A 12108-nucleotide genomic window follows, 5' to 3' on the forward strand; every position below is an offset into this window, starting at 1 on the left:
CGCTCACCGTTTAATATATTTACATCTCTTTTTTATTTTTTTTACCCGCTGCAAGAGTAGTTATTGTTGTTTTTCGCACACGTAAATAAAAACGTCTCGGTTTCCATGGGCCGGGTGTAATAGTATCCACATTCGCACACGGCGGTAAATAACATCTTCTGAAAATCCACGCATGAACGCACGCATCATCCGTTTGAGATGCGCTGGAGTGAGTAAAAAAAAAACATGCGGCCGTACGGACCGACTTGACGCTACCCATTTTATGGAATAATCTATCGATTACTTTCACATTCGTCTGCTCTGTGCAAAACACGGAGAGGAGGGGGTTGAGGAGCAGGCGTGAATGCCCGTGGCCTTTGTTTTTTTTTTATTAAAACACGCGCGTCGTTCCTTTTTCTTTACAAAAGCATCTCAAATTTTTGGCTCCATTCGTAAACGCACAGCATTCGCACCAAAAGATGCGCCTCCAGCAATGTCACGCGTGGAAGAAAAGGGGGTGAAGGGATTGGGGGGAGGGGGGCGCCGCAGTCACTCGAGCGGACACGGCCACGCGACAGCCCCCAGAACACGTGCACTGGGTGGTGGGTTCGTGTACCCTGCGCTGTGGGGAAGAGGAGCGGGGAAATCAGGACAGGGACCCCCCCCCCCACCAACACAGACATCAGTTACTCCCTTCCACCAGGGCCCTTGTCAGCCAAGCTATGCCAGTGATCTAATGGATGCGACGTGGTGGGACAAACTGGTCGACCATCGCCAGCGACGTGCCCGCCTTGCCAGCAGGCTGTAGGAACAGATGCCCCTAAAAAATAGTTGTCAGCTGATAGCCCCGCTTGAGAACTGCGTAAACATTACCCAGCTCGCAATGCCATCTCGGGCCACGTGAATTAAGAATACGAAGACGTTGCCAGGTTAGCGCGAGCGGCTTCGGCATCCCACGTTCGCACGTATCGCAAAAGCACATCCCGACAAGAACAACGTCTGATTTAAATGTATTTATTTTTAATTTGGAGTTTGCAATGTTTATTTCGCGATGTTCGCGTGGCTTTTTCTACGCATCCTCCAGGGTTTTTCCCCCCCTCCACTTTGAAGACTGAACGCGCGATCAGAGTAATTTGGCTGCTGCTCTAAATGTCCACGTGATGACTGGCCACTTCGTTGAGCTATCATTTGTGATGGCTAGGTCGCTTCTGACAAAGAGCTACGTAGTTCGGTGGGGCCTTATCGCGGTAAAATAATAAATAGATAGATTCTGAAAATGCTATTCCGTCGTCTTTGTGGCATTGTCCCTCTCGGTCATTTGGACTGCCAGTACGTGTGAGTGAAAACTATATTATATATTTTTTTTGATACATTTTTTCGTTCCATCGCTTTTCATACAAATCCATAAGATTTCAACAACCCCAAACAAATATAAAGCAATATTAAAAAATAAAATCCGCTTTATTTTGTCAAATTTGTCCCCTCCCTCCCCGTGTGTGTGTGGCCATGTATTACATATTTACTTTCAAAGACCGCGACAATCGGTTGTTGGCTGCCTCCGGCCGGAGGGCGCGATGCAGCAGATGCGACGCGTCACGGCCGACGATCCCGACCTCGAGCCCCCCCCCCCTCGCCGCCACCATGCCGCACGCGAGACGGATTTTCGCCGGTTCCTTCACGGAGTATCGCGCCGTGCGTGGCGGTGCAGTGCGATGGAAATCCGCGATGCCAGGAGAAGTCTGGGGCACGTGCGAGGGGCGAGGGAAACGCTTGTCTCTTTCTTGCGTGAATGGGGACTTGCTCGTATTGAACTCCTCATCCACCTCCTCCTCCTCCGGTGGTTTTGTAATTCTAGCCGTCGTAATTCTAGCTGCAGCCCTAACACACGCCAGCACTGTGCAATTCATGGTATTGTGTTTATTACGGAGTAACGTCCAGCCGTCGGCTACACCAGTATTTATGATGGCTTTTTGTTTTCAGAAAACGATCTGCGCCCGGCGCGCACGCACGCGCACACGTGGCCCGCGGTCAGACTAACGCTTTGGGGCGAAGGGAAATGTCAACCCACGCCCCCCAACCCACAGTCGTGAGAGGCATTGCCAGCGCCCCCCCCCCCTCTTCACCCCCCCCCCCCAATTGTAATTCCGCGCATCACGCACGCCAACGACAACCGCCGTGCCCCTCAGGGCCAGCACAAGAATAACGCCATGCAGATTTTCATACATTTTGGCGGAGGGGGGGGGGGGGGTTGCAGCGGGAGGGGGATGGGGGGGTAAGAGAGGAAGCGTTGCGGGGCTGAGAGTCTCCGTCCCTTTCCGCGTGGTGATGCGTTCGGATTACGAGCGCGCAAACCAAATTAGCGAAATTGATGGAGGCGGAGGCGGGGGTGGCGGGGGGGGGGCGCAGGTGGTGGGGGGTGCGGCGAGGAGGAGGTGGGGGGGGGGGCGGCCGGGTGAAATCGCCGCTCGCAATCAACGCCGATTCATCCGGGCACAATTTGCAAAGCCACGACCGCCCGGCGCGGCCACTACGGTGGCGGCTTGGGGAGCTCTCCTCGCGCGCGGCCGACTAGACGATCGCGCTCCTCGAGACGCGGGGACCGGCAGAGCATCTGCCGGGCTTCAACGCCTGCCTGGGGCTACCAGCGCCGGGCTCAGTGGGGGGGGGGGGAGGCCAGGGGAACGCACGGCCGCGACATGAACCGCCGGACGTCGACCCCGTAAGAGGCTCCTACATCTCAGTGTGGCGTTGCTATCGAGTGTGCAGGTGGTGCAACTGCACCGGAAGGGGGGTGGGGGGGGGGTCAGGCGCCGCCGGGGTCTATGGAGAGGCGAAATTGATTGAGTGTCAAGATCAGATTTTTTAAATTTATTCTGGAGGAATCTTATGAGCTATGAAGCTCTTTTCCACTGATGTCCAGTAGACTTGGACAGGGGGGACCCCACATTGTCCCCCACATTGCACCGGGCCCCGTGGCATCCAGGCCACGCCATTGGCTGACTCTGCTGATCTGTAACTCATTTACACCCGGGCCGATAGAAGGCGATCGCATTTAGAGCCCCCCCCCTCCCTCCCCGCACAATGCGAGGCGCTACGCTATGGCTTACTCAGCTTATGGCTGAATCCGGCCGATGACCGCACGCGAGCTGGGACAGAAGAACCAGCATCCTCACAACCCCTACGACTTACGTATCTCCTGCCTCCCCCCCCCCTCCTCTCTATTAGTCGCACATGCGGAGGAAATACGGTAGGCAAACCCGTCATCCCCAACCACATAAGTGCGGGCGTTCGTAAGTTGGTGTGTCCGTAAGTCGGGGGTGTTTGTAAGTCGATGTGTTCATAAGTGTGGGCGTTCGTAAGTCGGTGAATTCGTAAGTCGGTATGTTTGTAAGTCGAGGACAGCATGTACTAAGAAGCCATTAGATTAAAGCTCGTTTCTTTGAAACTTGTTAGGTGTTTAGTTTGTTGTCTTTCCCACCTCCTCCTCGAAAGAGGTTGAGCACACAGGCACTACCCACCGAACGAATTACGTTCATAAGTAGAGGACTGCCCGCACATACATGCTGCTCAGTGCGGGTGGGTGAAGGCGGCAGATGGATGAGTGGAACTCTTAATGATGGAATACCCCATGGGTGGCAACCCCTAGTCCCGGTCTCAAGAGACCTCCTCAATCCTGCGGCCTGACAGACGAAGGCCTCGTTCGCGCAGGGCCCCGTGGCTTTGCACGTCGCACGCTCGCTAAACGCTTTGGCGGAGAGAGAAAGAGAGAGCGGAGAGGTCCTTCCAGGTGAACCACTCAGCTCAGCAACACACTCCTCCTGTTGCTAGGGCAGGCGGACGCTCGGTCGTCCGCTCGTCCGCCTTGGCTCTCGTTAAAACTGCATGCCGATCGCTCCTGTCAGCTGACCCCCACCCCCCACCACTCTCCCGGCGCCAGCGATTCGCTCGATGCGGTGAGTAGTATCTGTCATCTCGCACGCCGCGATGGATGCCTGCGTGGAGGATTTACATCGGTGATCCCGTCGGGACCAGGGGATCAATGTGGGAGTTCACGATTTTGTACGTTGGTGTGACTCTCTCCCCTTTTATATAAAAAAGAGATATAACACGCTTCTAATTATTATCATTACAAACGTTAGTTTTTTGTTGTTGTTATGGATTTATAGCTCAGCGGTGAGAGCAAGCGGGTCACGATTGGAAGGTTGAGAGTTCAAATCCTGATTGGGAGGGGTCAACCCGCACCTCCGATTAGCACGGTTGGCTACGTATGTTGCGAAAGAAGTAAAAAATGCTTGGGCACGTACAACTCGGCCCCATCATGACTCTGGGGTCAATGTAACGCACATCCGTTCGGGAAAGTCAACAGTGGTTGTCCTGTAGATAGACTTCGCCTCTGCCATAGGAATGCGGAATTTACACCATTGGCTCAAGGCTGCACAACGGGAAATGAAGACCTCATTTGAGCCAGGAAATCACTTTGTATTTTTTCGCATGGATTGTTCTGTTTGTCCCAAAATGAAATAGATTGAAATTACTCTGTACATTACTGGATCTGCATAAACATTCCTCCAGGTGTTGCTCGCAAAATATACAAGTGCAGTCTGAATTGGATTTCTCCACGTCATCCAAACACAAACATTATCTGGCAAATCGTCGAGTCGTGAAAATGTTTCTGAACAAAAAAATTCGGTTACAATTTCCTCATCCATTGTTTTTACAATTATGTTATTCTAATGCATTATAATCATTTATAGTTTATAATTAAGGTAAACTCATGCAAAAAAATCACCCATTGGTGGAGTGAGCACGGCTGCATTAAATGTGTTTTGTTATTGTAATTTTAACACAATTAAATTACGAGATAATATAAAGCCCTATGTCAACCCGTAGCTGGGTGAAGATTTCCTGACACCTCGTAAGTTACGGGGAACGCTTGACCATAATTCACCACGCCGCGTCAGTGCGCGTATGATTAAAGTGAGGCCCCGAGAGACCGGTTCACGGATTATTCTCCGCGGATGTCAGCCGTGGTCGGGACTCGAACTTGGATCGCCCCGGGGTCTCATTGCGCGGCGCGCAAAGCCGTCGCAGGCCCGCCGCTTCGCCCAACGTAAACTCACGACGAGTCAACATACGCGCGAACCCGACGCACCGCCAACTTCCCCGCATCTCAGTGGAGAATTGCGAATCTGCTGCGGGAGCCGAGCCAAGCTCTTGCCCTTGCCCTGGGCTCACCTCTCATTCTCGCAGCACCACCCTCTGTGCAGACAGAAACAAACCGGCTTCGATGGCCGCGGCGCGGGCGTCACCAATTTGCCGACCTCGTTTTATTCTTTTAAATAGAAAAAAAGCACCGGCGGCGTGAGAGGACATTCACGTGCCACCGTATGCCGCGGCTGAAGTCAGAACGACGGCGATGTCGGGCACGGCGCCCTCAAGCCACGCTCGGTCGAGTCGGATCACCCGTCCGCGTGTGACCACGGCCGACGAAATGTCGGCGCGCATCGCGACGGGCGGTGGAAATTTATCCGGAGGCAACGCGCGGTGAATACATCACGGATGCACCACATGCCACCCCCCACCCCCCCCCGAGTTGGACAATTGAATTGGAGCGTCTGCGGGGTTGTTTAGCGAAAGAGTTCTGGAAGCTCTGCTGCTTCAGCCGTTTGCCGTCAAGGTGCCCATGAGTTGAGAGCGCGGCGGAAGGGCGGAAAATCATTGTCAGTTGGATGACTGTCGCTGATGCCCCCTTTGCCGTGAAAGCCCCAAATCCGTGCGCAAAGCTTGGGTGTTCAACTTGCGGTGACATCCTCACCCACGTTTATCAAGGAACTAGATTTGTTTTGTATCTGCCAGGTGAGGCAAGCTGAGCTCTACGGCTTTGGCCACGAATGACAGCTCAACGAAGTGGCTCATCGTCACGGGGACATTTGTAGCAGCCAGCCAAATAGTCTAAACGCGCATTGATTTGCAGATGTGGAGGCACAGCAGGCGTCATGGGTCGGGATCGAACCCAGGACCTGCTGTATACCAGGCGAGGTAGATAACATCTCGAGAGCGTGGCGCCAATTAAATTAAACGCCACCCACCCCCCATGTGTAAAAAACATAAATAAAAGCGAGCTCTTCTTGTAAAGACAACCAAATAAAGTTATAAACTACCATCATTATATGTTCAGAAAGAGCCAAGGTTCAATTTCCAACGAGTTCCTATATCATCATCTGGAGCGGAGAGATTTCTTTTCTGCCGTGATTGAATAAGCGAAAAGCAACGGGAGAGTGGACTGCCGCTGAGTGATTGCAGATTAACTCCTAATTACGCGGGGAAATGTCGCGCCGCGCACATGGTAGCACGCGTGTGTAGCGGTTAGCGCCGCTGCACCGCGAACCCGGGGACAATTATCGGAACCAGTTGCTGGTGCCTCTCCCCCTGGGGTCGACTCGATCTCAAATCAGTACCCGGTGCTATGTGTAAAACGTCGCCGCTTGGGAGACAAATGCGGCCGGGCGTGGTGCTGGCCACGCACCCGTCCACCCACCACCTCGTGTGCCTTCCCGGCATGCATCGTTGCTGCTCGCCAACAGCACCTTGCACACCCCCCACCCCCCCACCAAACGGTTTGTTAAACGATCTTCGTTTGCGAGAAGCGTGTCACCCTTCACTTTCTAATTTGTTTTTTTTTAAACGAGCGCTTGATCCAACCAACATGTTTCACTTTTTCGATTTAAAGCTTTCGTGACTGCAGGAATTCATCTTCTTGGTTCTTTCGGTAAAGTCACGTAGAAGGGAAATAATTAAATAATAAAAATAAAACATAATAAAATAATTCTCACGACGTTTCGGCCACAACGCAAGCAGCCGTCCTCAGGTGAAGAACAGGTCTGTCGGGGAGACAGCGTCTGAATGAAACATGTTTCACGTTCACAGTCGCACGCCGATGTTGGAGCAGGGAATGTGACGTTTCACGCAGCGCTCTCGTGCCCCATCCCCCAACCCCCACCCACCCCCTCCCTCCCTCCTTGGAACTTTGACTTTTTTTTGCAAAAATTCGCCAGTGCCACCGCGAAAGCGATCCCATTCAGAAACGGACACCGACTGCGGAGACGAGGTGGGGGGGGGGGGGGTGTGGAGACACCCACGACCGCCGAGACGCAAGCCGGCTCCCCCCCCCCACCACCCCCCCAAAACGATCGTCTTCATTCCCACGTCTTGTGATATTACGCTCGGAGTCAGTCACCCTTGAGCTAAAAGCCCCTCGAGGCTTCTTACTTACGCTGGGCGCGCATGGCATCGGCAGCTGTTAAATTATTTTTAAAAACATATTTTAAACATTCAAAAAAAAGTTTTACCCAGGTAAGGCTCACTGTGCTACGTAGATGTTTTTTTTCTTTTCAGAAGCGACCTGGCCATCACTTCGTCGTCATCCTCATCGCCATGTGGAAATGTTTCGCGGCCAAATACTTGAGTCGTGCGACGTTGGATTCTAAACGCGGAGGGGGCAAAACACGCGGAGAGAGAACCGGGAGAAATATCCACGCGACCACGGAGAGAGAGAGAGAACACGCACACCCTAAATACGCAGCGGGTGTCAGGGTCGGGATCCAACCCACGACTTCCTCTATGCCAGGCGAGGTAGTTAACATCTATTAATCACCGTGATGATGATGAGAGAGAGAGACGCAAACTCCAAATATACAGCAGCAGCAGGCGTCAGGCTCGGGATCGGACCCACGACCTCCTGTAGACCAGGCGAGGGAGTTAACATCTCATAGCCACTTTACGGACATTAACAAAAAATGTTGCCACTCATCTCGAGCGCTTCGTGACGTTGATGCTCAATGTGGAGGGTAAAAACCGGAGGACCCGGAGAAAAATCTACGCGACACACGGGCAGAGAGACACGCAAACTGCATATACACAGGCGTCGAGGTCGGGAACGGACCCACGACCTCCTGCATACCAAGCGAGGTAGTTAACATCTACTAGCCACCGTGATTATGATGAGAGAGAGAGAGACGCAAACTCCAATTATACAGCAGGCGTCAGGGTTGGGATCAAACCCACGACTTCCTGTATACCAGGCGAGGTAGTTAACATCTCTTAATCGCCGTGATGATGATTAGAGAGAGAGAGAGACGCAAACTCCAAATATACAGCAGCAGGCGTCAGGGTTGGGATCTAACTCACGACCTCCTGCATACCAGGCGAGGTAGTTAACATCTACTAGCCACCGTGATTATGATGAGAGAGAGAGAGACGCAAACTCCAATTATACAGCAGGCGTCAGGGTTGGGATCAAACCCACGACTTCCTGTATACCAGGCGAGGTAGTTAACATCTCCTAACCACCGTGGCAACTGGTGGAACCAAGTTTCATCGATCGACCTCTCTGGTGAAAGCTCGCGGCATTCGTCGATAACGCGCGTGGCCTTGAAAGGAAAAGTGCCGAGTAGGCGGTGCTGGAGCACACCGATCACAAAGAAGGGCCATTGCCCGGAACGTCGCCCATAAACCTATCTCCTGTTAGGTAATCGCCATCCTCGGTGGCACATAATGGGTGTGTGACAGGCGACGGGCATTCTTCTTCACGGCAAATAAACGATGTGCCCAGAACGCCGCCTATTAAATACACGTACCCTAATAAAACCATCGGGTGTTATTGTTGTTGTCGTTGTTTGTGTTGTTGTTGGTGCTATTGTTGGTGTTGTTGTTGTCGATGTTGGTGGTGTTGTTAGTGCTGTTGTTTGTGCTGTTGTTGGTGTTGTTGTTAGCGTTGTTGTTGTCGATGTTGGTGTTGTTGTTAGTGCTGTTGTTGTTGCTGTTGTTCTTGACGAACGCGTGATTTGCGCTCGTGCGCCGCTGCCGTCCGCGGCGTTTTCACCAAATATCGCGACCCCTTTTGCAGGAGTACCCTGCCAGGTACATTACTGGGGGGGGGCTGGCGGGGGGGGGGAGGGGATAAAGGAGGGGGGGGGGTGGCGAACTTACCCCCCACCCCCACCCCCCCGGACTGACTGATGGGTAACGCGCTCCGCGTGAACGGCGGGCGAAGTGAGTGCTCAACGTTCGAGCGCCGACGGCAATTGGACCCGTGTGACCTGAGGCTGCACCACGTGGCCACCGGAGCGGCTAACGACTCTGGGATCAACCGCTCGTTCAAAAAGAGACAAAGATCCCCCCCCCCCGTGTAGCCTTAACTCACTGCAGGGGCAAGTGCTGCTAGCGAGCACCTATGAAGTCCGGCACGGCGCACGAGGGGGTGGGTGGCCAGCACCACGCCCGGCCGCCTTCGTCTCATTTGAGGCTGAGTCGACCGAGGGGAGGCCCGGGACCGGTTCAGATAATCGTCACTGGCGCTAGCCTGCGGGCCGGAATCGAACTCGGGAAATCCGCGTTCGTAGCGCAGCGCGCTAGCCATTACACAATCTCACATGCTCACACGCGGTAAAGAAGCGTCCTTTATTTATTTATTTACACGCTTTTAATTAACTCACTCTGTCTGTTGTTGTTGTTGTATCATCAAATCTTCTAACTCATTTTTTACCCACTTCCCAATGTGTTATATCGACTGCAAACTTTGTATACTTATGTCATACTGATGAAAATACTATATTCTATCATAAAAAAATAAAATATATATTTTTAAACAATTATTTTTTATATGTTATGTTTCGGCTTGGGTCTAATTGTCCACGGGCAACTGACGTTGGCTGTAAACCACGGTCCCTTACGTTATGGCAAGCTTCGGGGCCACTTCTTGGAATCGTGGAGTTCTTCCATTGCTAGTACGGTACATTTCATTACAGCGAGTTTATACAAAAAGTTTGTATAAATATTAGTTATTTGCGGTCAAGCTGACACTTGGAAGAAGAAGAAAAAAACACAAGAAAGAAGTCTTGACGGGAGAAGACAGCTCACAGGGACTTTGACATAACATTCTATAGGTCACTGCCTACGCAGCTGTTACGGTTTAGTGATCCCGCGGATGACCGGATGAGTTAATGTGCACGCAATTCACTCCGCGTGTAGAAGAGACACAAAAAACCCCCACGGGAAAAAATAATCTGCTTAGAATTCTCTCCCGTGTAGGGGCGGGGGTGGAGATGGGGGTGGGCTGGGGGAGGACGATTTGTTTGCATTCGACACGGACACGAGTGCGGATGATTTTTCATTCAAATGCGTTTCATTGGGGACCTATCCCGACTTGCCGGGGCTCTCTGTAAAGAGATGCTTAACGTTGACGGGTTGCAAGCCGCGAGCCAAGACCAGACGTGAACTGCATTACGATGGCATTAACTGTTGAGACGAAACATTTTTTTTTGTTCACTGACCAGTGGTGATAGGGATATTTTTCTATTACACATCGCACCAGGTACTTATTTATTATTCTGCAATCGCAGGGCCACATTCACCGGACGTTACGCGCGCGATAGTTCGCGTCTGGACACTGCTCCGCAACGTGCAATTTGAAAACGCAATTAAAGTCTGAAATGATTTTGAACAAAAATAGGAGGATATCTACGCGAGGATAAGCTAAGAATTATACATTAGAATTGCAAACTGACAACAACAACAACAAAAAACTCCACATATTTGTATGCACGTTGAACTTATTTCACACCGCGCGAACCGGAGGTGCGCGGGAAGGACAACAAACTAAACAACACAAAGCAGTTATAAAGAAATGAGGTTCCAATCTAGATCTAAAAGTGCGCAACTCCGAGTGGCTTCCTAATATCGGGAAGAAGAGCGTTCCAGACGGCCACAGAAGCGCACCCGAAAGCGCGCGATGCGGTGACCACCGCCTTAGATCAACGGCCAGCCAAAAAGCCGCAGCTTTTAGCTAGCCATTGGCGAGATCAACAAGGGTATTGTTGGTTAATTCGTGGCAAGCGCTTCACGTTCAGTGAGTGCGACCTTACGATGCCATTATTCGGCAAACCGGAAGGCATTAATTCTCGATTTTTTATTACAGTGAATTTGGCTGTAACGGTTCCAACTGAAGACGGAAGCTTGCGTTGCCTCCGAAACGGCGTCATTAAATGAATGTATTTATCGATGTATTGATTATTTAATACATTTTTCCCTACGAGATTTTACCCGAAAAACCTAAAGAGTATGAACCGGAAGGCGGTCCATCTCGGCGAGCACTGGACTGACAGCGCCGGATCTTGCACGAGCTGTCACCACGCGTAGCCAGATACTTTTATCGAAGGCCAATTTGCAACCTGGCCTCCGATACCTCCGACTGCCATGAAGGTCCAAATTCCTGGCCGTATATATATTTATTTTAGAGGAAAGAGAGACGTTATTATCCTGCAGGCTTAGCAGGGGGGTGGTGGTGATGATCCTCGGGCCAGCGGGGGCCCCAATATAGCCCACGACTTCGTTTCACGCGGCTAGCTGACCCCCTACGCGGGCTTCAGCGCCGTGCAATCGGCCACCGCGAGCGATATTCATCGGTGAGCAGCGTCTTAGCCACGCTGATCGCGGACTAGAGGGCGATATTGTCAACCTGTCAGCAGATTGTAAGCGCCTGGTCACTTTTTTGTTTGTTACTGCGAGTGTCTCTTGCGGTCACAAAGGCGACTGGGGCTGTGTGCGTGCTTGATGTTTGTTTTTGGCCTGCCGATGGTAAGTCGAAAGTCCCTTTCGGCCATCGGCAAGGAAAAGGTTCCTCCTTTAGGGGCACGAATGAGAGTGTGTAGCAATGCAGCACTGCATGAAGAGTAATTTGCATTGACCGAAGAATGCCGCATTTAGTTTCAAGACTTCGGCTAAGAAAATTCCCGCCATTGGTGCAATTGTCCAATGAAATAGAATTGATTGCAGATTATGAACCTACTTGCTGCACTGACATCTAACACCTGCATAGTGCCGGAGATGTAGAAGGTGAAGGATACTTGAGGAGTGGTGATCACATTTGTGAGTCATTATACCGATGTTTCATTTCTGAGAAGCGTCGCACCGCCCCACAACCACACAGCCCCACGGCCCCAGAACCCCGCGGCTCCACAGCCCCACAGCCTCACAGCTCCATCACTCCACTGCCCCACAGCCTTGCTCTCTGCTATCTCACTCTCCCAGCAGGTAGACGTCACACGGGGCCAAAATGTTTGGCTGATAAAC

This window comes from Lethenteron reissneri, chromosome 56 (assembly GCF_015708825.2).
Source record: "Lethenteron reissneri isolate LAM-NWPU_2019-01 chromosome 56, ASM1570882v1, whole genome shotgun sequence".
Taxonomy (NCBI): Eukaryota; Metazoa; Chordata; class Hyperoartia; order Petromyzontiformes; family Petromyzontidae; genus Lethenteron; species Lethenteron reissneri.